Below are 25,468 nucleotides of genomic sequence, written 5' to 3' on the forward strand. Positions count from 1 at the left end.
AGAAAAGTTCCTGACCAACCGAGACCACCCATCCCGTAGGATGCACACATGGGTGGTCCTGGTTGGCCAATAACTTTTCTCAATCATGGTGGACAGTGAGAAGATCTTTTCAAAGGATACGAATAGAAAAAGGGTGCTGACTTAGAGTCTAAGTTATAAAAGATCCCGATTTACGCTCTTTTAGGGGAACAGAATGGGACTATGCCTTATGGCAGAGAGGTTGAGCTTCGCGTCCCTCTCGTTTCCCATTCTCCTTGAACCAAGTGCAGCGTGGATCCGCTTCGGGCCTGGCGTTTCTGCGTAAAGTAGCTCACTCGAGCTCAACGCTAGTTGCCATTAGGAAATGACCAATAGGGAAAAACCATAATGCAGGTCGGTCCTAAGTGGGAACGGCCGGAATACTTCCACTACGTGGCAGACGTGGAAAGTTCTAGATCGCAAACCCAGTAACATTCCATGGGAGTGCCGCCTGGAGCTTTCTAGACATCCTTTCCGATGGACTACTAAGACGTGTCATGAAGATATCAGGTGGACACGTTACAGTTGGTATCAGAGCCAACCAATGAAGGATTTGTTTTTATGAAATCTTAATAAGATGAAGTAAAGCAAATGTTGTTATTCCAAATATTTCCTTACTTTCAATGTTGTCTTGCAGAATTACGAATCATGGAACAAGTTCTTAGTGTTCCGAGTCATGTTTATGACTGTGATGCATTCCCCGGTTTATCAACAAAGGGTTGGGATGATGAACATCCTAGAGCATATTTATAATCCATCGCCTTTGTACATGGAACGAAGATGGACGAGTGCCTTAGGAATCTACTATATAGCTGCCCACCAGTTTGCATACCTTCAGACCAACCTAAAGAGGATCAAGTGGTTGGAAGACCTGAAAGTCGTGAAGCTGTTCATTTCTGTGGAGGCTCACGTAAACTCAACTTTACATATTCGAGGTTGGAGGGTTGAGCTGAACTCATATGTATATGAGGAAGTGACCCGTGTAATCCCCGCTGACAAGATCAAAGTGTTGGGGCGCCATGAGAAGAATGGGTTCCAAAGGGAAGGATATCATGATCTTCCAATGACTTATCGATTCCTATTATCCATACTATTATCTTGATCTTCGAATGACTTACTGATCTTCCAATGACTCGAAACCATACTATTATCCACTTCCTGTAGATAAATGTAATACCACATTATTCTCCCCAAACTAAATGTAAACAGTTGCCTATCATCGCAAGAAATATTGTATTTCGAAAGGGCTATGCCCATATAGATATAATAAGACTTCTTTTTATCAATGTCTGTTCTATCGATGAGAATTGATAAAAAGTTAAGAGGTTAGGATTCTTGGTTGATAGCTGAATTGGAAATGAAATATAAATCATAACAATTATCGTATAATAACGTTAAGAAACCTTTATCCAAGCAAAACCCCAGGTATAGATTCCTAGTTCGCCTCCTACATCAAGTACTACTGTAATCCAGGAAAAGAAGTTTCTTCTCAAGAAGAATAAGCCGCTCGAATTTGACGGGAGAGGCAGATCTGTCCAAGTAGAAGTTGAAATTTGGATTGAATCCATGGAGGATTACTTTGAAGGAGCCGCTACTACACCCACCAACCAGGCTATGCTCGCCAAGCTAAAGCTCATCGGCGAAGCCAGGCTTTGGTGGAAGCAATGCTGTAGAGATCAAGGGATCACAGAAGGATCCGTTACTTGGAAGAAGCTAAAGAAAGCCGTGCAGGGAAGATACTTACCACATGTGTATCGCACGCAGAAAATGAATGAGTTCTACAAGCTAAAACAGCTGGGGCTCACTCTTGACGCATACTACTCTAAATTTATTTCACTTCTTAAGTATGCGCCACAGATGGACATGACACAGCAAGTATCCAAATTTTGTGCTGGTTTAAATCCACCAGTAAATACCCATCTCGAATCTATGCGTCCATCAGATCTTCAGGACGCTCTCATTCAAGCTGCGCCTATAATTCAGGAGGTGTAAGCTAGACCAAGAGGTAACAAACTTGGTCTTATAATGACCCAAACAGAGGAGCATTCAGGCCTCAAATGAAGAGAGCTCAAGTTCAGAATCAGGGACAAAGAAAGAAAGCAAGAACTAACAATGTCAACAACTTTGTTCCTACTCAAAGCAATGACCAAAACCTTCGTTGTTTCCACTGCAACGAGCCCAGTCACTTCAAGAGGCAATGTCCCAATCTTGGAGGGGGACATCGCCAAGCACCTTTCCAAGGAACGGGCCATGGTCAGGGAGCCGCTACCCGAGGCAGAGGAAGAACCACCTGCATTGCCAATAGGCAGATGTGCAAAGAAGAAGAAGATCCAACCATGGAAGCAGAGTTTGAAAGGGCGACAGTCCATGCCGCTCTTCACAAGAAAGGGCCGAATCTCCAATTTTCAGTGATTTAGACACCATCGAACTATCAAGGTAAAGGTTTCAAGACCTTGATTGATTGTGGTAGTACACACTCCTTTAACTTACCATCTTGTGCAAAAAGATTAAGAATAGCCACAGTAGAAGCACCTATTTTACTTTGGAATTGGCAAATGGTCGTGAGGTTACTTGTACCAGGCAAACTGCTAAGATGGACTTCTTTCTGGGAGGAAAGAAGACTTCACTCAAATTCAGAGTCATGAATTTAGGCATCCATGAGTGTTTACTCGGAATGGATTGGCTGAAGCCTAATGACACCCACATTCATTGTGGAAAGGGCCAAATTTCCTTTCGAAACTCTGAAGGGGAATTGGTAAAAACTCAGGGCGAGGCTGGAGTGCAAAAAATTCAATTGGCCAAAGCATCTCGGATCATAAAGGGAGTCAAAAAAGGATTGCCTGTCTACTTGATTAAGCTCAACAAGTTAGATCAGAAGAACGAGTCTAGTAAAGGACCTTCATGGCTAAACGAATACGCAGACGTATTTCCTGAAGAGTTGACAGAACTCGTGCCTCGAAGAGAAGTGGATCATGAGATCAAGCTAGTACTAGAAGCTACGCCAATTGCAAAGAGACCTTATAGAATGTCTATCCCGGAAGCAATTGAGTTGAAGGAACAGCTCAAGCAACTGCTAGAACAGGGCTAGATCCATCCTAGCAGCTCACCATGGGGAGCTCCCGTACTGTTCCAGAAAAAGAAAGATGGAACGCTTCGACTATGTATTGATTACCGAGGGTTGAATCAATCAATTGTCAAGAACAAGTACCCTATTCCTAGAATAGATGAGCTTCTTGATCGACTTCAGGGTGCGAAGATCTTCTCCAAGATTGATCTCAGGTCTGGTTACTATCAGATAAGAATCAAGGACAAAGATATTCCAAAGACAGCCTTCAACACAAGATATGGACACTTTGAATTCCTAGTTATGTCATTCGGGCTTACGAATGCGCCTGCCAGCTTCAACAGGTTAATGCAGGATATCTTTAGGCCATATCTTTATGACTTCGTACTTGTAACATCTCCACTTGTATCTTCAAGACACGTCTTAGCAGTCCATCAAAAAGGATGTCTAGAAAGCTCCGCCCGGCACTCCCATGGAATGTTATGGGATTTGCAATCTAGGACTATCCGCGTCTGCCACGTAGCGGAAGTATTCTGGCCATTCCCACTTAGGACCGACCTGAATTAGGGTTTTCCCTATTGGTCATTTCCTAACGGCATCTAGCGTCAATCCCGAGCGAACTACTTTACACAGAAACACCAGGTCTGAAGTGGATTTACGCTGCACTTGGTTCAAGGAGAATAAGAAACGAGAGGGATGCGAAGCTCAACTTCTCTGCCATAAGGCGTAGTCTCATTCCGTTCCCCTAAATTAGCGTAACTCAGGATGATTTATAACTCTAGGTCCATGCTCTTGTTGTTCGTGTTCTTTGAACGATCTTTCCACTGTCCATCTTGATTGAGAAAAGTTCCCAACCAACCAGGACCACCCATCTGTAGGACGGACCTATGGCCACATCCATCACACTTTCCTCAAGTTGTTTTAGTTATTTAATTACCTAACACATTTAGTTGGACATGTATCAATCAGCTTCCTTAATTAGCCTGTTAGGCACTGGTTCCTTCACGTAAATATAGCACTTGACATAGAAAGGCAATATCAAACAAGTTTCTTTTTAACTAGTTATCATATTTATCTTTGAAATACATAAAGTCCAGCCCATAGGCTTATCCACAATCTACCCGAAGGCTATCCAGCAATCCACAGGGATTACTAATCCAAGATTCTGCCCGTAGACTAGTATGCGAGCCTTGAGATCCAATCCTGAGTCACATTGGCCTCTTGTGCGGGGCTCGGGAGGCAAGGGATTTACAGCCAAAGCCCCCCTGGCACCCAAGCGTCCTCGTGCTCAACGGAGAGACCTCTTGCGGCAGGTTCGGTCCACCTTCCCGGCACAGTTAACAAATCCCTTGGTCAGGCAGGTAGTCGGGTGTAACTGAAGCTGCCTCTCCCTTCAGGCCTTCAACCTGAAGCATTAGATATCCATTTATCCTTTAATTCATTGATCAAACAAAGCAAAACAATGCTCTTAAATCTATAACAAGCACAATCATTTCCATTGGTCGTTATTGTTGGCCAATTGCTAAGGAGTGAATCCTTCTTTCCGAATGCATCCTGCACTCGATCCGGGAACTTCCAACTTGGCAAGATCCCCTATATCCTGGGATTTGGGCCGTACCCTATTAACTCGACTTAGTCAATACCTTAAGTTCATATATTAACCCAATTTATTGGTTGGTCTTTTGCTTTCAATTCTTTACCCAAGAAAGATACTATGTTAGGATGATTATTCATCCTCTTGCAAGATAACTTGTGTAAGAATCTACCAACCTCGTTCTGAGGAATTTGGCCATTTCCTTGCGATCAATTCACAAGATCGTGCGACTCTACTACTTGTTGCACAAGTGTTGCATCAAACTATGGGACTATTTACCCTTTGAATGGAGTCACGAAACAATATGTTCCTGGTTACATTAGATTGACATTGTCAGTCCTACGGCTCCGAGTTCCATCTTTTTAGCGAAAATTCTTAGGGACAAACCCTAGATCACTTCTCAAGTATGTTCCAATGTCCCTACATTCCGTGAATGTGGGCGAGTCTTTAGGGTATAGGAATTCCAGCCTTGGCAATACGAGCAGCTAGGTCACATGTTAAATCCTACTTAGTTCTTTGGAATTGAATTAACTCTTCCTAAATGAGTCCCCTCCCGGTTATTAGGTGTTTAGGTTTAAGCCAACTTGTTTAATTCTTGAATATAATTACACTATCATTTCCATAAGCACATGACTCATTGTCTACGTGTAAGTTGGTTTTGAACCCTGACTTTTTGATTTAAGATCAAGCATAGGTTAGGTTATAACCTAATTCCAATTAATTATCCTATAACTTGCGAACAAGATTCATGCTAAACAAGCAACCTTTTCCTAATAATTATGCAGTTGAAAAACGATAATTGACTAGAGTTATGCAATGTAAGAATCATTTCATGCCTTGCAATTTCCTATGGATTATTAGCACTTTCCATAATGACTCATTGCAAAGAAGATATGTCCTAATAATGCGACATGCAATTTATACTTTCATGCCTAAACAGAGTGCACTATCTTAATTCCATTTTGTAAATATGGACATTAATCTAAGTTCAGTTTATTGAAGTGCACAAAAACTACTTGCTAGAAATGCATATCAATTTTCTGCTCACTTTATTTTGTTCGTTTTGTTGAAAATACTAATGACCGAACTCTTCTGTCTCATGAGCTAATTCTTTCAAAATTAACCAAAGTATCTAAGACGAACAATGCATCCTATCTCCAAAATTTATCCATGCACGATTGAATTATAATAACGTAAATTAAAAATTAGGAAGGAAAACCTGGACTTGGGGTGAGATGTCCTCGTGGATGTTAGGAGATGATCCTCCTGCGGTTGCACCTTGGGCTTTCTTAGGAGCCATTTCGAAATCAGTTTTTTCGCCTTGGGCGCAGAGCTATGATCTTGTCCATCTCGATAAGGGTATTAGGTGGAACTCGCACAGAATTGGGTGGAAAAATCCCGGAGGGCAGGGGGTATAAGAACGATGATAGGGCTTTTAGGAGAAAGGATTTAAGGGCTTTGGATATGGGGGATTGTGTTTGGGGGGGGAAGGGGCTAAAAGAGGCACATGAAGACCCTTCAAGTCAAATTTGGGGAGAAAAGGTCTTTACCATGCCCACATCAACAAGGGCCTACAAGGGTAATTTATGGAGGGGGAAAGGTGTAACATAAAGGCTTATGAAGGCCCTTCAAGTCAAATGTCGGGGGGGGGGGGGGGGGGAGAAAGGGGACTTATAGAGGGGTTTTTTCTTTTGTGTGGGGGGGGGGGGAACAAGGGTATAAAAGGGGCTAAGAAGGAATTTTTAATGGGGGGGGAAAGGGCTTAAGGGCCACTTGAAGGCCCTTCAATGGAAAATCAGGGGGGAAAGGGGGCTTATAGAGCCCCCCTTAGAAGCTTTGGAAGCTTCTAGAAAGAGACACGTGGCGGGGTGGAGGCAGTCAACAGATAGCGGTGTGTTTCCTGTGGCGGCAAAGATGCCGGCGACCTCCTAGCTTCACGATTCTTCTCCTTCTCCACGGCAACACGGTGACGGTGATCTCCTCTTACTGATCACCTCAGCGACGATTTCCAGGCCCACAGCAGCCTCCAGGAGTACTACTCCTCCCTCCACTGTGGTGATGACAGCGGCCTCATGCGGTGTCTCCTCCCCTCTCAATGGCAGACACAACACCAACCCTCTCATTCCCTCTCGACGGCCACCATCTTCTCAGCCTGCGCCACCTTCCATCTCCCCCCCATGGCATTGACTTAAATAGGGGAGGGGAGGGGATCCTCCCTCCCTTGCGTGGCATCTCGTATGTCTCTTTCCCCCTGCAAGCTCCATCAAGGATCTTGATCACGCCTTCTATTCCCCTCCCCCTCTAGCACGACAGTCGGCTGGGGGGATAAGGGGAATAATTAAAAAAATTTGTCATTTATCCAATTCAATTATCCTTTATAGAGGCGGTTCATGCACGCTTGTGGAAGTTCAGAATGTTACATTCTCTCCCCCTTAGAGGAATCGAGATCTCCTCATCTCGAGATAAACTGGGGATATTGGTGGTTGAGAGTGCTTTCATCTATCCAAGTGGCATCCTCTTTGGGATAATCTTTCCACTAGACGAGGCATTCTCTCAAGGTTCTGGATCTCAGTTGTCTCTCCCTAACATCTAAGATCCTGTTAGGCCTTAGTTCAAGGACTCCTTGACTAGGCATTACAACTTGTTGGTCATCAAGTACATGGTTAGGATTAGGTATATACTTCTTCAATAGGCTTATATGGAATACATTAGAAACTTTTAGGTTCTCAGGGAGTTGCAGTCTATAAGCATTAGGCCCTAGGCACTTGAGGATTTTGTACGGTCCACAATACCTTGGACTTAGCTTCTTGCAATCTCCTAAGGATAGGGAACTCTTCTTTGGACGTACGCAAATGAAGACCATGTCTCCTTCTTTGAAGACTCTATCTTGATGCTTTAAATCCGCATATGCCTTCTGTCTATCCTTGGCAGCTTGGAGGTCCTGTCTTATTGACTTCATTCGGTCATCCATCTCTTCCAACATCTGCCTTGAAGCTTCAACCCTTAAGGTTGGATCTGAGAAGTTTAGGGGACTTTGACAGTCATGACCATACAATGCTTGGAAAGGGGTCATGTGAATGCTTTGTTGGTAAGAAGCATTGTAGGCAAATTCAACCAAAGGTAAGTATTGACTCCACCTTTTTGGTTCACGACAGAAGTATGCCCTAAGCATATCCTCGATCACTTGATTGACTTGCTCTATTTGACCATCAGTTTGGGGATGGTAAGCTATGCTAAAAGAGAGTTGAGTCCCAATGGCTTCAAAGATGTCTCTCCAGAAGTGTGATGTGAAGAGAGAATCACGATCACTAATGATTCTTCTAGGTAGCCCATGTAGCTTGAATATCTCCTTGATAAACAATATTGCAATGTCTGAGGCTTTATAGTTTGTCTTTACTGAAATAAGGTGTGCAACCTTAGTAAGGATGTCAACCACGACCATGATGGAGTTGTATCCTCCCTGAACTTAGGGTAGGCCAACAACAAAATCCATACTGATGAATTCCCATTTCATTTGGGGAATGTCAAGTGGTTATATCTTCCCTGGCATTTTGACATGTTCAGCTTTGATACATTGACAAGACAAACACTCAGTGACATATTTGAGAACATCACCTTTAAGCCTCTCCCAATGGTAGCTCTTCCTAACTGCATTGAGAGTCTTGGCATAGCCAGGATGTCTTGAGAAAAGGGAATCATGAGCTTCCCACAATATCTTATGCTTAAGTGATTGGCTTGCTGGTATACACAGCCTCGTTCTATAGTAGACAAGTCCATTATTGATAGAGAATTCATGATACTTAGCCTGTAGCTTTTGGTCCTGATCCTTGATAGAGATTTCCCTTAGCATCATTTGATAAGCTGAATCATGGCATGCTTCCCCTCTAGCTAACTCAAGTATTGGATTGTTTGGCATAGATACTTTTGTAGCTAGAGATCTAGCCATTGATGGATTTTGTAAGATTAGAGAATTAAGGAATGCCTTGCAACTGAGTGCATCAGCAACTACATTCTCTTTTCCTGGTAGGTACTTGATTTCAAAGTCATACTCTTCTAGCACTTCAGTCCACTGACATTGCCTCATGTTGAGCTCGTTCTGGGTAAAGATCCACTTCAGACTCTTATGGTCAGTTACTAGTGTAAACTTGTTACCCAATAGGTAGTTTCTCCAAAGCTTTAGAGCATGGATGACAGCTAACAATTCCAGATCATGGGTAGCATAATTCTTCTCATGACTCTTCAATTTCCTTGAAGAGTAGGCTACAGGATGACCTTCTTGCATGAGCACACATCCTAAGGCAAGTGCGCTAGAATCAGTTACTACCTCGAACTCCTTACTGAGGTCTGGAAGTTTTAGGATAGGTGTTGATACCAAACTTTGCTTCAGTCTATCAAAGCTAGTTTGTTCAGGAGTTGACCATGCAATGGATGTTTGCTTCTTCAGTAAATCTGTCAGAGGTGCTGCAATCAAAGCATAGTTTTTGATGAAAACCCTATACCATCCAGTCAATCCAAGAAAGCTGCGTATTTCTTTGATAGTTGTTGGTATTGGCCATTCTAGCACATCTCTGACCTTGGCTGGGTCCACTGAGATTCCTTCTGCTGATATAATGAATCCCAGATATTCAATCTGATGTTTGAAGAATGCACACTTCTTCATCTTAGCATACAGCTTATGTACCCTCATTGTCTCAAGGACAATCCAAAGTTGGGGTTCATGATATTCTTCCTGTTTAGAATAGATTAGAGTGCCGTCGAAGAAGATGAGCACAAAATCATCAAGATATGGCCTAAAGATATCCTGCATTAACCTGTTGAAGGTGGCAGGCGCATTTGTAAGACCAAATGACATAACTAGGAACTGAAAGTGTCCATATCTTGTATTGAAGGCCGTCTTGGGGATATCTTCTTCCTTGATCCTTATCTGATAGTAACCTGACCTGAGATTAATTTTGGAGAAGATCTTCACACCCTGAAGACGATCAAGAAGCTAATCTACTCTAGGAATAGGGTACTTGTTTTTGACAGTCGATTGATTCAACCCTCGGTAATCAATACATAGTCGAAGTGTTCCATCTTTCTTTTTCTTGAACAGTACTGGAGCTCCCCATGGTGAATTGCTAGGACAGATGTAGCCCTGATCTAGCAGTTGCTTGAGTTGTTCCTTCAGCTCAATTGCTTCCGGGATGGATATTCTATAAGGTCTCTTTGCAATTGGCGCAGCTCCTGGTACTAGCTTAATCTCATGATCCACTTCTCTTTGAGGCGGGAGTTCTGTCAACTCTTCAAGAAATACATCCGCGTATTCCTTTAGCCATGAAGGTCCTTCACTAGACTCCTCCTTCAGATCTAACTTGTTGAGCTTAATTAAGTAGACAGGTAGTCCTTTTCTGACTCCCTTTATAATCCGAGATGCTTTGGCCAATTGAATTTTTGGCACTCCAGCCTTACCTTCAGTTGTGACCAATCCCCTTTCAGAGTTTCGAAAGGAAACTTGGCCCTTTCCACAATGAATGTGGGCATCATTAGGTTTAAGCCAATCCATTCCGAGTAGACACTCATTGATACCTAGGCTCATGACTCTGAATTTGACTGAAGTCGTCTTTCCTCCTAGAAAGAATTCCACCTTAGCAGTTTGCCTGGTACAAGTAACCTCATGACCATTTGCCAATTCCAAAAGCAAGATAGATACTTCTACTGTGGCTATTCCTAATCTTTTTGCACAAGCTGGTGAGATAAAGGAATGTGTACTGCCACAATCAATCAAGGTCTTGAAACTTTTACCTTGATAGTCCGACAGTGTCTGAATCACTGAGAACTAGCGATTCGGGCATTTCTTGTGAAGAGCGGCATGGATTGTCGCCCTTTCAAACTTTGCTTCCATGGTCAGATCTTCTTCTTCTTTGCACATTTGTCTATTGGCAACGCAAGCAATTCTTCCTCTGCCTCGGGTAGCAGCTCCCTAACCACGGCCCGTTCCTTGGAAAGATGCTTGGCGATGTCCTCCTCCAAGGTTGGAACATTGTCTCTTGAAATGACCAGGCTCGTTGCAGTGGAAACAGCAGTGGTTTCGGCCATTGCTTTGAGTAGGAACAAAGTTATTGACATTGTTAGTTCTTGCTTTCTTTCTTTGTCCCTGATTCTGACCTTGAACTCTCTTCATCTGAGGCCTGAATGCTCCTCTGTTCGGGTCATTATAAGATCAAGTTTTGTTACCTCTTAGTCTAGCCTACACCTCCTGAATTATAAGGGGCAGCTCGAATGAGTGAGTCCTGAAGATTTGATGGGCGCATCGATTCGAGATGGATATTCATTGGTGGATTTAAACCAGCATAAAATTTTGACACCTGCTGTGTCATGTCCATCTGTGGCGCATACTCAAGAAGTGAGACAAATTTGGAATAGTATGCGTCAAGAGTGAGTCCCAGCTGTTTTAGCTTATAGAACTCATTCATTTTCTGTGTGCCATATGCACGTGGTAAGTATCTTCCCTACACATCTTTCTTCAACTTCTCCCAGGTAACGGATCCTTCCACGATCCCTTGATCCCTGCACCATTGCTTCCACCAAAGCCTAGCTTCGCCTGGTGAGCTTCAGCTTGGTGAGCTAGCCTGATTGGCAGATGCAGTACCAACTACTTCAAAGTAATCCTCCATGGATTCAATCCAATTTTTAGCATCTGCTTGGACGGACCTGCCTCTCTTGTCCAATTCGGGTGGCTTAATCTACTTGAGAAGAAATTTCTTCTCCTGGATTATAGTAGTACTTGATGTAGGAGGCAAACTGGGATTCTGTACCTGGGGTTGTGCCTGGAAAAAGATTTCTTATCGTTATTACTCGTTAAGCACTGTGTTTTATATTTCGTTTCCATTTCAGCTATCAACCAAGTAATCTAACTACTTAACTTCTTATCAATTCTCAACGACAAAACAGACATTGATAAAAAAAAGAAGTCTTATTGTACTTATATGGGCATAGCCCTTTCGGAATACAACATGTCTTGGGATGATAAGACAACTGTTTATATTTAGTTTGGGGAGAATAATGTTGTATTACATTTATCTACAGGAACTGTATGATATTGTTTTTTTGGGTCATGGATCTTTAGGAATCGGTAAGTCATTGGATGTTCAGGGTATCCTTTCCTTTGGAACCCATTCTTCTCATGGTGCCCCAATACTTTAATCCTGTTGGCAGAGATTACGTGAGTCACTTCCTCATATATATATGAGTTGAGTCCAACCCTCTGACCTCGAATATGTAAAGTTGAATTTACTTGAGCTTCCACAAAAATGAATAGCTTCATGACTTTTAGGTCTTCCAACCACGATCCTCTTTAGGTTGGTCTATAGGTATGCGAATTGGTGGGCAGCTATATAGTAGATTCCTGAGGCACCCGTCCATCTTCTTTCCATGTACAAAGGCGATGGATTATAGATTCGCTCTAGGATATTCATCATGTCAACCCTTTGTCGATAATCCAGGGAATGCATCGCAGTCATAAACATGATGCGGAACACTAAGAACCTGTTTCATGCTTCGTAGTTCTGCAAGATAGTATTGAAAGTAAGGAAATGTTTGGAATAATAACATTTTCTTTACTTCATCTTATTAAGATTTCATAAAAACAATTCTGTTGTTGGTTTGTTTTGATACCAACTATAACGTGCCACTTATATCTTCAGGACACGTCTTAGCAGTCCATTGGAAAGGATGTCTAGAAAGCTCCGCCTGGCACTCCCATGGAATATTACGGGGTTTGCGATCTAGGACTTTCCACGCCTGCCACGTAGCGGAAGTATTCCGGCCGTTCCTACTTAGGACTGATTTGAATTAGGATTTTCCCTATTGGTCATTTCTTAACGGCAACCAGCGTCGAACCCGAGCGAATTACTTTACGCAAAAACGCCAAGTCTGAAGCGGATTTACACTGCACTTGGTTCAAGGAGAATGGAAAACGAGAGGGATGCGAAGCTCAACCTCCTTGCCATAAGGCATAGTCCCATTCCGTTCCCCTAAAACAGCGTAAATCGAGATCAGTTATAACTCTAGGTCAACGCTCTTGTTGTTCGTGTTCTTTGAACGATCTTTCTGCTGTCCATCTTGATTGAGAAAAGTTCCCGGCCAACCGGGACTACCCATCTGTAGGACGGACCTATGGCCACATCCACCGCACTTTCCTCAAGTTGTTTTAGTTATTTAATTACCTAACACATTTAGTTAGACATGTATCAATCAACTACCTTAATTAGCCCGTTAAGCACTGGTTCTTTCACGTAAATATAGCACTTGACATAGAAAAGAAATGTCAAACAACTTTCTTTTTAACTGGTTATCATATTTATCTTTGAAATACATAAAGTCCAGTCCATAGGCTTATCCACAATCCGCTCGAAGGTTATCCAGCAATCCACAGGGATTACTAATCCAAGATCTTACCCATAGACTAGTATGCGGACCTCTAGATCCAATCCGGAGTCACGTTAGCCTCTTGTGCAAGGCCCGGAAGGTGAGGGATTTACGGCCGGAGCCCCCCCTGCACCCAAGCATCCTCGTGCTCCAAGTAGTGCTCAACGGAGAGACCTCTCGTGGCGGGTTCGGTCCACCATCCCGCCGCGGTTAACAACCCCCTTGGTTAGGGTCAGGCAGGCAATCCGGGGTAACTGAAGCTGCCTCTCCCTTCAGGCCTTCAACCTAAAGCATTAGATATCCATTTATCCTTTAATTCACTGATCAAACAAAGTAGAAGAGTGCTCTTAAATATGTAACAAGCACAATCATTTCCATTGGTCACTATTGTTGGCCAATTGCTAAGGAGTGAATCCTTATTTCCGAATGCATCCAGCACTCGATTCGAGAACTTCTGACTTGGCAAGATCCCCTATATCCTGAGATTAGGGCCGTACCCTATTAACCCGACTTGGTCAATATCTTAAGTTCATATATTATCCCAATTTATTGGTTGGTCTTTTGCTTTCAATTCTTTACCTAAGAAAGATACTATGTTAGGATGATTATTCATCCTCTTGCAAGATAACTTGTGTAAGAATCTACCAACCTCGTTCCGAGGAATTTGGCCATTTCCTTGTGATCAATTCACAAGATCGTGTGACTCTACTACTTGTTGCACAAGTGTCGCATCAAACTATGGGACTATTTACCCTTTGAATGGAGTCACGAAACAATCTGTTCCTGATTACATTAGACTGATATTCTCAGTCCTAGGGCTCTGAGTTCCATCTTTTTAGCGAAAGATTCTTAGGGACAAACCCTAGATCACTTCTCAAGTATGTTCCAATGTCCCACATTCCGTGAATGTGGGCAAGTCTTTAGGGTATAGGAATTCCAGCCTTGGCAATACGAGTAGCTAGGTCACGTGTTAAATCCTACTTAGTTCTTTGGAATTGAATTAACTCTTCTTGAATGAGTCCCCTCCCGGTTATTAGGTGTTTAGGTTTAAGCCAACTTGTTTAATTCTTGAAGATAATTACACTATCATTTCCATAAACACATGACTCATTGTCTATGCGTAAGTTGATTTTCAACCCTAACTTTTCGATTTAAGATCAAGCATAGGTTAGGTTATAACCTTATTCCAATTAATCATCCTATAACTTGCGAACAAGATTCATGCTAAACAAGCAACCTTTTCCTAATAATTATGCAATTGAAAAACAATAATTGACTAGAGTTATGCAATGTAAGAATCATTTCAAGCCTTGCAATTTCCTATGGATTATTAGCACTTTCCATAATGACTCATTGCGAAGAAGATATGTCCTAATAATGCGACATGTAATTTATACTTCCATGCCTAAATGAAGTGCACTATCTTAATTCCGTTTTGTAAATATGGACATTAATCTAAGTTCAGTTTATTGAAGTGCACAAAAACTACTTGCTAGAAATGCATATCAATTTTCTACTCACTTTATTTTGTTCATTTTATTGAAAATACTAATGACCGAACTCTTACGTCTCATGAGCTAATTCTTTCAAAATTAACCAAAGTATTTAAGATGAACAATGCATCCTATCTCCAAAATTTATACACGCACGATTGAATTATAATAACGTAAAATAAAAATTAGGAAGGAAAACCTGGACTTGGGGTGAGATGTCCTCGTGGATGTTAGGAGACGATCCTCCTGCGGTTGCGCCTTGGGCTTTCTTAGAAGCCATTTTGAATTCAGCCTTTTCGCCTTGGGCGCAGAGTTACGATCTTTTTCATCTCGGTAAGGGTATTAGGTGGAGTTCACACAGAATTGGGTGGAAAAATCCCGGAGGGCAGGGGGTATAAGAATGATGATAGGGCTTTTAGGAGAAAGGATTTAAGGGCTTTGGATATGGGGGATTGTGTGTGGGGGGAAAAAGGGGCTAAAAGAGGCACATGAAGACACTTCAAGTCAAATTTGGGGAGAAAAGGTCTTTACCGTGCCCACATCAACAAGGGCCAACAAGGGTAATTTATGGAGGGGGAAAGGTGTAACATAAAGGCTTATGAAGGCCCTTCAAGTCAAATGTCCGGGGGGGGGGGGGGGGGGGGGGGGGGGGAGGAAATAAGGGTATAAAAGGGGCTAAAAAAATTTTCATGGGGGGTGGGAAAAGGGCTTAAGGGCCACTTGAAGGCCCTTCAATGGCAAATCAGGGGGGAAAGGGGGCTTATAGAGCCCCCCCTTAGAAGCTTTGGACGCTTCTAGAAAGAGGCACGTGGGGGGGAGGTGGAGGCAGTCAACAGATGGTGGCGTGTTTCCTGTGGCGGCGAAGATGGCGGCGACCTCCTGGCTTCACGATTCTTCTCCTTCTCCACGGCAGCACGGTGGCGGTGATCTCCTCTTGCTGATCACCTCGGCGGCGATTTCCAGGCCCACGGCAACCGCCAAGAGTACTACTTCTCCCTCCATTCTGGTGATGACAGCGGCCTCATGCGGTGTCTCCTCCCCTCTCAATGGCAGCGACAACACCAACCCTCTCATTCCCTCTTGACGGCCAGCATCTTCTCAGCCTGTGCCACCTTCCATCTCCTCCCCATGGCATTGACTTAAATAGGGGAGGGGAGGGGATCCTCCCTCCCTTGCGTGGCATCTCGCATGCCTCTTTCCCCCTTCAAGCTCCATCGAGGAGCTTGATCACACCTTCTATTCCCCTCCCCCTCCAGCACGACAGTGGACTGGGGGGATAAGGGAAATAATTTAAAAAAATTGTCATTTATCCAATTCAATTATCCTTTATAGAGGCAGTTCACGCGCGCTTGTGGAAGTTTGGAATGTTACAGTACTCGTCTTCTTCGACGACACTTTAGTCTATTCCAAACAGGAGGAAGATCATGAGACCCAACTTCGGATTGTCCTTGAGACAATGAGGGTACATAAGCTGTATGCTAATATGAAGAAGTGTGCATTCTTCAAACGTCAGATTGAATATTTGGGATTCATCATATCAGTAGAAGGAATCTCAGTGGACCCAACCAAGGTCAGAGATGTGCTAGAATGGCCAATACCAACAACTGTCAAAGAAATATGCAGCTTTCTTGGATTGACAGGATGGTATAGGGTCTTCATCAAAAACTATGCTTTGATTGCAGTACCTCTAACGGACTTACTGAAGAAGCAAACTTCCATTGCATGGTCAACTCTCGAACAAACTAGCTTTGATAGATTGAAGCAAAGTTTGGTATCAGCACCTATCCTAAAACTTTCAGACCTCAATAAGGAGCTCGAGGTAGTAATGATGCTAGTGCACTTGCCTTGGGATGTGTGCTCATGCAGGAAGGTCACCTGGTAGCCTACTCTTCAAGGAAACTGAAGAGTCATGAGAAGAATTATGCTACCCATGATCTAGAATTGTGAGCTGTCATCCATGCTCTAAAACTTTGGAGACACTACTTGTTGGGTAACAAGTTTACTCTAGTGACTGATCATAAGAGTCTCAAGTGGATCTTTACCCAGAACGAGCTCAACATGAGGCAACGTCGGTGGATTGAAGTGCTGGAGGAGTATGACTTTGAAATCAAGTACCGACCAAGAAAAGAGAATGTAGTTGCCGATGCACTCACTCGCAAGGCATTCCTTAACTCTCTAATCTTGCAAAATCCATCAACAACTAGATCTCTATCCACAAAAGTATCCATGCCAAACAACCCAATACTTGACTTAGCTAGAGAGGAAGCATGTCGTGATCCAATCTATCAAAAGATGCTAAGGGAAATCTCTATCAAGGATCAAGATCAAAAGGTACAGGCTAAATATCATGAATTCTCTGTCAATAGTGGACTTATCTACTATAGAACAAGGCTACGTATACCGGCAAGCAAGTCACTTAAGTAGAAGATATTGTGGGAAGCTCATGATTCCCCTTTCTCGGGACATCCTGGATATGCCAAGACTCTCAATGAAGTTAGGAAGAGCTACCATTGGGAGAGGCTTAAAAAGGTGACGTTCTCAAATATGTCACAGAGTGTTTGTCTTGTCAACGTATCAAAGCTGAACATGTCAAGATGCCAGGGAAGCTGCAACCGCTTGACATTCCCCAAATGAAATGGGAATTCATCAGTATGGACTTTGTTGTTGGCCTACCCCAAGTTCAGGGAGGATACAACTCCATCATTGTTGTGGTTTGTTAGATTTCATGGATGCAGGAAAGAGAGCAACACAGAGTGAAGCAACATGCTTCCTCTCTCTATTCTTCTCATTATTCATTCAGCACACTCTTTGTGCATATACAACCTAAGGTCATAAAGACCATTCACACTAGAAGTAGAACCGACTTATTTAATGTACCTAACTGATCTAGCTAGACTAGCTGTGTCCAGCTCATGTCTGTCAAACACACATGAACGAGCTTGCTATTCTAACACTCCCCCTCAAGCTCAAGATAGCATATGTACTCCAAGCAGCTGTCTAAAACCACAGAACTTATCTTTACCCAAGGACTTGGTAAAGATATCCGCTACCTGTTCATCTGTCTTTACATGCATAAGATCAACTCGTCCTGCAAGAACCATCTTTCTGATGAAATGGTAGTGTACCTCTATGTGTTTTGTCTTGGCATGATAGACTGGACTTATAGCCAGGAGTACACTACTCAGATTATCACATAGTAACTTCACTGGAGCATCTACTTGTATGTCCAAATCAGCCATAAGCTTGAGCAGCCATGAAATCACGCATGCTGCCAATGCAGCACCCCTGTACTCTGCCTTAGTACTCAACAAAGCAACCGTAGGCTGCTTCTTGCTGCTCCAGCTAATCATGCCGCTACCAAATCCAAATGCATATCCACTCATAGATCTACGATCATATGAGCAACCTGCCCAATCTGCATCCGTGTATCCAGTCAATATCAAGGGCTTATCTCTGACATAGAACAACCCATACTCTACAGTGGACTTAACATATCTCATAATGCATCTAACTACATCCAAGTGCGGCTTTCTAGGCTTTTGCATAAACTAGCTTATAAGTCCTACAGCATAGCTCAAGTCAGGCCTAGTGATGGTCAAGTAAATCAAGTTGCCAACCATCTGCCTGTACATAGTCACATCCTCTACTTCAGCCTCAATGTTCATGTCTAGCTTGACATTCTGATCAAGAGGTGTATCCAGTGGTTTGCATTCAGCCATGCGATACTTCTTTAGCATCTCTATGGCATAGTGCTTCTGCATCAGCCATAACCCATTGTAAGCTGAAACTACCTCAATGTCTAAGAAATACTTCAGTTCTCCTAGGTCTTTCATGTCAAATTCAGATTTCAGCATCTTCATTACATGCTGTATGCCCAAGTCATCATCACCAATGATTATCAAATCATCAGCATATATGACCAGCACTACTAAACCACTGTCAGTCTTCTTTGTAAATAGGCTATGATCAACCCTACCAACAGCAAAACCCAATCTCTGCAAGTAGATACTGATCCTAGCATGCTAAGCTCTCGGAGCCTGTTTCAGCCCATACAATGCCTTTTTCAGCCTGCATACATAATGCTGAAAATCAGGGTGAACATACCCTTTCGACTGAGCCATATAGACATCCTCTGCTAGGTCACCATTAAGAAATGCATTCTTAATGTCCATTTGTTGCAATTTCCAAGCTTTAGCAGCAGCCAAGGCAATCACAGTGCGTATGGTTGCCATCTTGGCAACAGAGCTGAATTTTTTCTCATAATCAAGTCCATACTGTTGGGCATACCCCTTTGCGACCAGCCTGGCTTTGTATCTCTCCACTCTGCCATCTGACTTGCATTTGATTTTATAGACCCATTTGCAGCCAATGGTCTTTTTCCCTTCAGGCAGTGGTACTAAATCCCATGTTTTATTTTCAGCCAAGGCATTCATTTCTTCATCCATGGCTACACACCAATTCTCATCTTTCACTGCTTCAGCATATGTACTTGGTTCTTTGACCTCCATCACTTTTGTCATATAAGCATAATGCTTTGCAGAGTAGCCACTGTATGTCAACCTGTCAACAGGGTATCTGACCCTCAGCGAGCATCTAAGCTGTGGTGCACTACTCGATTTCCCTCTCTCATGAGGCGGAATATACCTGCTCTGCCTTGTGCCAGGCGTATAGACAGTCGGAATACCAAGTTCACTGTCTAGAGTATCACCAGACTCATAGCCAGAAGTCATTCTGCCAGGTGTCATCATACCATATGCATCCTCAATAACTTTCTCTTTTCCTTTGCTGTCCAAGACATCATGTCTCCCCCTCACTGACATACTGGTGTCAGTGGACGACGAGCTCCTCAATCTCCCTGTCCATGGGGATACTGTTTGACTACGAGGTCCTGTCATAGCAGTGCTCTGCTGTAAATCAATTGTAGAGGCATGAGTGGAAGGCATATCTACTGGCACTGCAACTGGTGATACATACCGAGAATCCATCTCATCAAAGATAACATCCCTACTTACCAAAGTCTCCGTGGTAGAGGGATCATAGCATTTGTATGCCTTCTCCTACGAATATCCAATGAAAACACACTTATGTGCTTTGGGATCCAGCTTCTTCCTTTTCTCATCTGGAATATGCACATAAGCAAGACAGCCAAAGACTTTCATGTGACTTACATCCGGCTTATAGCCATACAACTTCTCAAACGGTGTCATCTCATGAATACCTGTAGTGGGAGTCCTGTTCAAAATGTATACGATTGTCATAATAGCCTCTTCCCAATAGTAAAGCGGCATATGCTTTTCATTCATCATAGCCCTAGCAGCTTCCATCAGAACCCTATTCTTCCTTTCAGCTACTCCGTTTTGTTGCGGAGTGTAGCTGCAGGTAAGCTGCCTACGAATGCCATTTTCAGCCAAGAAATCATCAAATTCATTTGATACATACTCCCCACCACTATCAAATCTGAAGCAAGAGATGTAGCATTCAAACTCCTTCTCAACCTGTGCTTTAAATTACTGAAAAACAGCAAAGACCTCATCTTTTGTTTTCAATATGTAAAGCCAGGTATAGCGACTGTAGTCGTCAATGAAGGATACATAATATCTGGAACCTCCCATAGATACATTATGAGCTGGCCCCGAAACATGAGAGTGCACTAACTGCAATGGATGTGTACTCTGTCGTACATGCCTGAAAAATGGCAATCGTGATTGACTGCTTACCGAACTGGCAAGCCTCGCATACATGACCAATATCTGAATATTGGAACTTTGGTAAACCTGTAACTAGCTGTTTCTTTTGCATAATTTGTAGCCTTTGCAAATTGACATGCCCCACTCTCTTGTGCCATATTTCCAAATCCTTAACAGTGCCAGAACCATGGGCAAACTTATCTGAATTCAGCTCTGGCAAAGAAGCATCAAGAGGAAACATTCTACCATTCCTGTGACCACGAGCTATCAACTTGTAGCCATTGCCAAACTCTTCAATAAAGCAGCCATGCTTATTGAATCTAACCTGCAAGTTTTGCTCGTCATCTGACCAACAGATAACAAGTTCTTCGTAATTGAAGGGCCATGCAATACATCATGCAAATTTTTCTTTCTGCCATTATGGACCATAAGAGGCACTTTGCCTTTACGTTCAATGCTATGATGTGTATCATCACCTGTGCATACATAGCCATGCTTTTCAACCACCATATCCGTGAACCAATCACCGTGAGGGGTCATGTGATTCGATGCCCCTGAGTCAATGTACCACACTGCATCATCAGATGATTTTTCAGCAGCCTTATCCTTGACATACTGCATGGCAAACAGCCTATCACCACAGTCATCTGCCTGACTGGACGTAGCATAATGTCCATGCTGCTTGCCCTTCTGGTTTCCCTCCTTCTTCCAGCAATCCTTTGCAATATGCCCATACTTTTCATAGTAGTGACAATCCTTATCTTTATTTGGATTGTCTGACTGACGCTGCTGCTGCCATGAGCCTCTGCCAACCACGGGAGTTAGATCTCCCCCTGCCTCGAAAGTTTCCACCACCTCTTGCATTTGATGATTGCTGATTGCTATTACTATAGGATGCATTCTGCTGGCCTCCTGTGCCAGATCCATAGCTCCACCACGGCTACCACGACCACGCTGATTCGAGTAAAAAACTACATCCTTATTCTTTGAACTACTTGACCCTGCACCTAAGCAAAGCTTCACCTCTACATGAATCAATAATGCAACCAGCTCATTAAAGTCAGGCATCTCAGCCCCCATAGACACTAAAGTGTCAAAAGACTTGTACTTAGGACCCAAGCCATTTAAGGTCACTACAACCATATTCTCATCTTCAACCTATGAACCAACAAATGCCAGCTGACCTACTATGGTCTTAACCTCTGTGACATAATCTTGTATGGATCTGTTTTTTCTCTCCATGTTATTGAATTTTTGCTTTAATTGTATCTTCCTTGCACTTGTGGTTGTGCCATAGTATTTGACCAATATATTCCATGCATCTGCTAGGGATTTACAGTTCATGATCTGCATCACCATAGCATCCGAGATACATAATGACAACCAATGTAAAACCCTGCGAGCTCTTTCCGTCCAGGCTCGATGCGCTCGTCTTTGATCAGCTGTAGGATTCCTTTCTGGAACTTCAGGTTTAGCCTCAACACCTGTCACTAAGTCCCAGTATCCTTTGCCTATCAGAAAGTTCTCCATGCGGATCTTTCATATTGCATAATTGTTGCTATCAAGATTTTCTCCCACAATCTGGGTTACATTATCAGTTCTATCAGCATTTGCCATGTTGTAGACCTTGCCTGACTACATGCAAACCAAGATCTTCTTAACAGTTCAACTTCAGCCCGGAACTGTTTATGACAGTTTTTTGCAATTAATTGCAGTAAAAAAATAGGGTATTTCAGCCCACTGACAGTCCAAAACAGCTCACAACCAAGTGGCTTAACCTGTGAGTAAAGCAGTCAGTGAAAATACTATGTATTCACTTCGGTTTGAACTCCTGCAACCTCACTGCCAGGGTACATATATGCAGTCTGAAAACTGTAATTCTGTGAGTGACCAGCAGTGATTTCAAGCCCAAAACTGAGTGATATACATGTCATGCATGTCCCAAACCTTCATAGACATCTGCTAGTACATGTAGCAATCCGAGCATAACCAATGGGACACAAGTCAGTGCATAGATAGCAAGTATAAGTATCAAGCCTTCTACTTACAAATTGCAATTAGTAACTTCTCAATAAACCAAAGTCAATCCAACTCCAAAATGGCCTCAAATCATGTCAGACATTCACTTTGAAGTGTTAGGTTCAATACATGAGCATTCGGGTAACTATAGGCATCCTGTCTTCATGAATCCAATTCATAGATTGCATTTACTGCTTGCAACCACTGAGACAATGTCACTACAGTAATCACCAGCCTTAGACTTCAACTTCTATGATCCCTTGATGCTCAACCCAATCCATAAACCTCCAGCAAACATATCCCATGTCATACATATGATAAATGCCAGCCAAGTGTTATGTAATGCTTCAATGGAAGCTAATGCTTATTGCCCACTGTTTTGAGACAGGTTTCCAGCCTATTTACACTTCCAGATTTGAGTACTTCCTTCAAGAAATTTCAACTCAAAGGCATGAGAACTGATACATATGTCTTCCAGAGTGCTCCTTGGCTCCAATGAGGTCCATAAATCATGTCAGAGAGCTTCAAGCTCCAACCAAGTTCAGATACAAGCTGCCCTATCACTGTTTACAGCTGAACTGCTGCTATTTCAGATCTATAGATCAGATCTGTAGCTCATAACTGAGCATACATCCAAGTAATAGCATGCCAAGGCCTTCAACCACCTTCCAAGGTGTATAAGCAAGCTGTAGATTGCCTGAGGAGCTCCAAATGCCTTGTGTTGCAGTGGGATATGCCTTCAACCATAGTTGGGGCAAACACGCAGACTGGCCTAACCTCTGCTGCTGCACATTTTGCTTATTATTATAATGATAAGACACTTATTGGTGCTCAACCAGTCCTTGGAAGACTCCTCAGTAAGCTACAGCTCCTGCTTCAAGCAATGAGACTCCAATGCTCCACAATACATACCTCTGTGTGACCATTGATGAAAAATGACTGTCAGTCCTCTTCCTTTCCCAGCTCTTCAGGTCAATCTTCAAGTCTTCTTCTTGAGTGCATTCCACCAGTGAGCCCATTCATGGCTCTGATACCATGTTAGATTTCATGGATGCAGGAAAGAGAGCAACACAGAGTGAAGCAACATGCTTCCTCTCTCTATTCTTCTCATTATTCATTCAGCACACTCTTTGTGCATATACAACCTAAGGTCATAAAGACCATTCACACTAGAAGTAGAACCGACTTATTTAATGTACCTAATTGATCTAGCCAGACTAGCTGTGTCTAGCTCATGTTGGTCAAACACACATGAACGAGCTTGATATTCTAACATGGTTGACATGCTGACTAAGGTTGCACACCTTGTTCCAGTAAAGACAAACTATAAAGCCTCATATATTGCAAGATTGTTTATCAAGGATATATTCAAGCTACATGAGCTACCCAGAAGAATCATTAGTGATCGTGATTCTCTCTTCACATCACACTTCTGGAGAGCTATCTTTCAAGCCATTGGGACTCAACTCTACTTTAGCACAGCTTACCATCCCCAAACAGATGGCCAAACAGAGCGAGTCAATCAAGTTATTGAGGATATGCTTAGAGCACATTGCTATCGTGAGCCAAAAAGGTGGATTTAATACTTGCCTTTGGTTGAATTTGCCTACAATTCTTCTTACCAACAAAGCATTCAGATGACCCCTTTTCAAGCATTGTATGGCCATGACTGTCGAAGTCCCCTAAACTTCTCAGATCCAACCTTGAGGGTTGAAACTTCAAGGCAGATGTTGGAAGAGATTGATGATCAAATAAAGTCAATAAGACAGGACATCCAAGCCGCCAAGGATAGACAAAAGGCATACGCGGATTTGAAGCATCAAGATAGAACCTTCAAGGAAGGTGACATGGTCTTCATTCGCGTACGTCCAAAGAAGAGTTTCCTATCCTCAGGAGATTGCAAGAAGCTAAGTCCAAGGTATTGTGGACCGTATAAGATCCTCAAGTGCCTAGGACCTAATGCTTATAGACTACAACTCCCGGAGAACCTAAAGGTTCATAATGTATTCCATATCAGTCTCTTCAAGAAGTATGTACCTAATCCTAATCATGTACTTGATGACCAACAAATTGTAATGCCTAGTCAAGGAGTCCTTGAACTAAGGCCTGACAGGATCTTAGATGTTAGGGAGAGACAATTGAGATCCAAAACCTTGGGAGAATGCCTCGTCCAGTGGAAAGATTATCCCAAAGAGGATGCCACTTGGATAGATGAAAGCACTCTCAACCACCAATATCCCCAGTTTATCTCGAGATGAGGACATCTCGATTCCTCCAAGGGGGAGAGAATGTAATAATTCTGAGCTCTAATACCGCACTCCTCACGAGAACCTCCTCTTACAAATAATCCAAATGAAAATTGTTAGAACTATGGTAAATTTTTTTCCCCCTTTCCTCCAGCCGACAATCGAGCTGGAGGAGAGGGGAATAGCAAGGGTGAGCAAGCTCCTTGCTGGAGCTTGCTGAAGGGAGAGGGCATGCACAATGTCGTGTAGGGGAGGGAGGATCCCCTCCCCTCACCTATGTAAACCATGCGGGGGGGCCTCCCAGGGAGAGAAGCTGAAGGAGACTCTTGCGTTCGAATTTCACAACGACGACAATTTGCAGCCAACACGAGACTGTTGAAGGCTCTTTCCATGTTTGGGAAGGGGGCCGCATCGTCACTGCCGTAGGCTAGAGGGGGAAAGGCTGGAGAAAGGAGTCGAGTCTCTGCTGTCGCTGCCATTGAGAGAGGAGGAGGCATCGAAATGTTGTGGATGGCCACCTGCTTCTGTGCAAAACGTTGCTGCTGCCACCAATCGAATCCCATTTGGCTCCTTCCACATGGGCTTCTGCAATCTTCCAGAAGCTTTAGAAGCTTCTTGGAAGCTTCCAAGGGTGGGCCTCCTAAGCCCCCTTTCACATTACACCCCCCATTCCTCCTTGTGGGCTTCCTCTTAGCCCTTGTCCATGTGGACTTGGTAAAACCCCCCCCGAATCCAAAGCCCTATTGGGGTCCTCATACTCCCTTTTCCCCCCCATAAAATCCCCTCTTAAGGTTTTATACACCCCTTCCTTCCCCCATTTTCCCCCTTTTGCCCACCTAGTGCATCTTAAGACTACCCCCCCTCAGAATCAATTAAAAAAGCTCCATTCCCGTGGCTTTAATAAGCCTTTCTCTCAAAAGGTTTTCCTACCCCCCTTC

Source organism: Lygodium microphyllum, chromosome 1, assembly GCF_053477565.2.
Source record: "Lygodium microphyllum isolate KBCC chromosome 1, Lygodium_microphyllum_v1.1.10, whole genome shotgun sequence".
NCBI classification, from domain to species: Eukaryota; Viridiplantae; Streptophyta; class Polypodiopsida; order Schizaeales; family Lygodiaceae; genus Lygodium; species Lygodium microphyllum.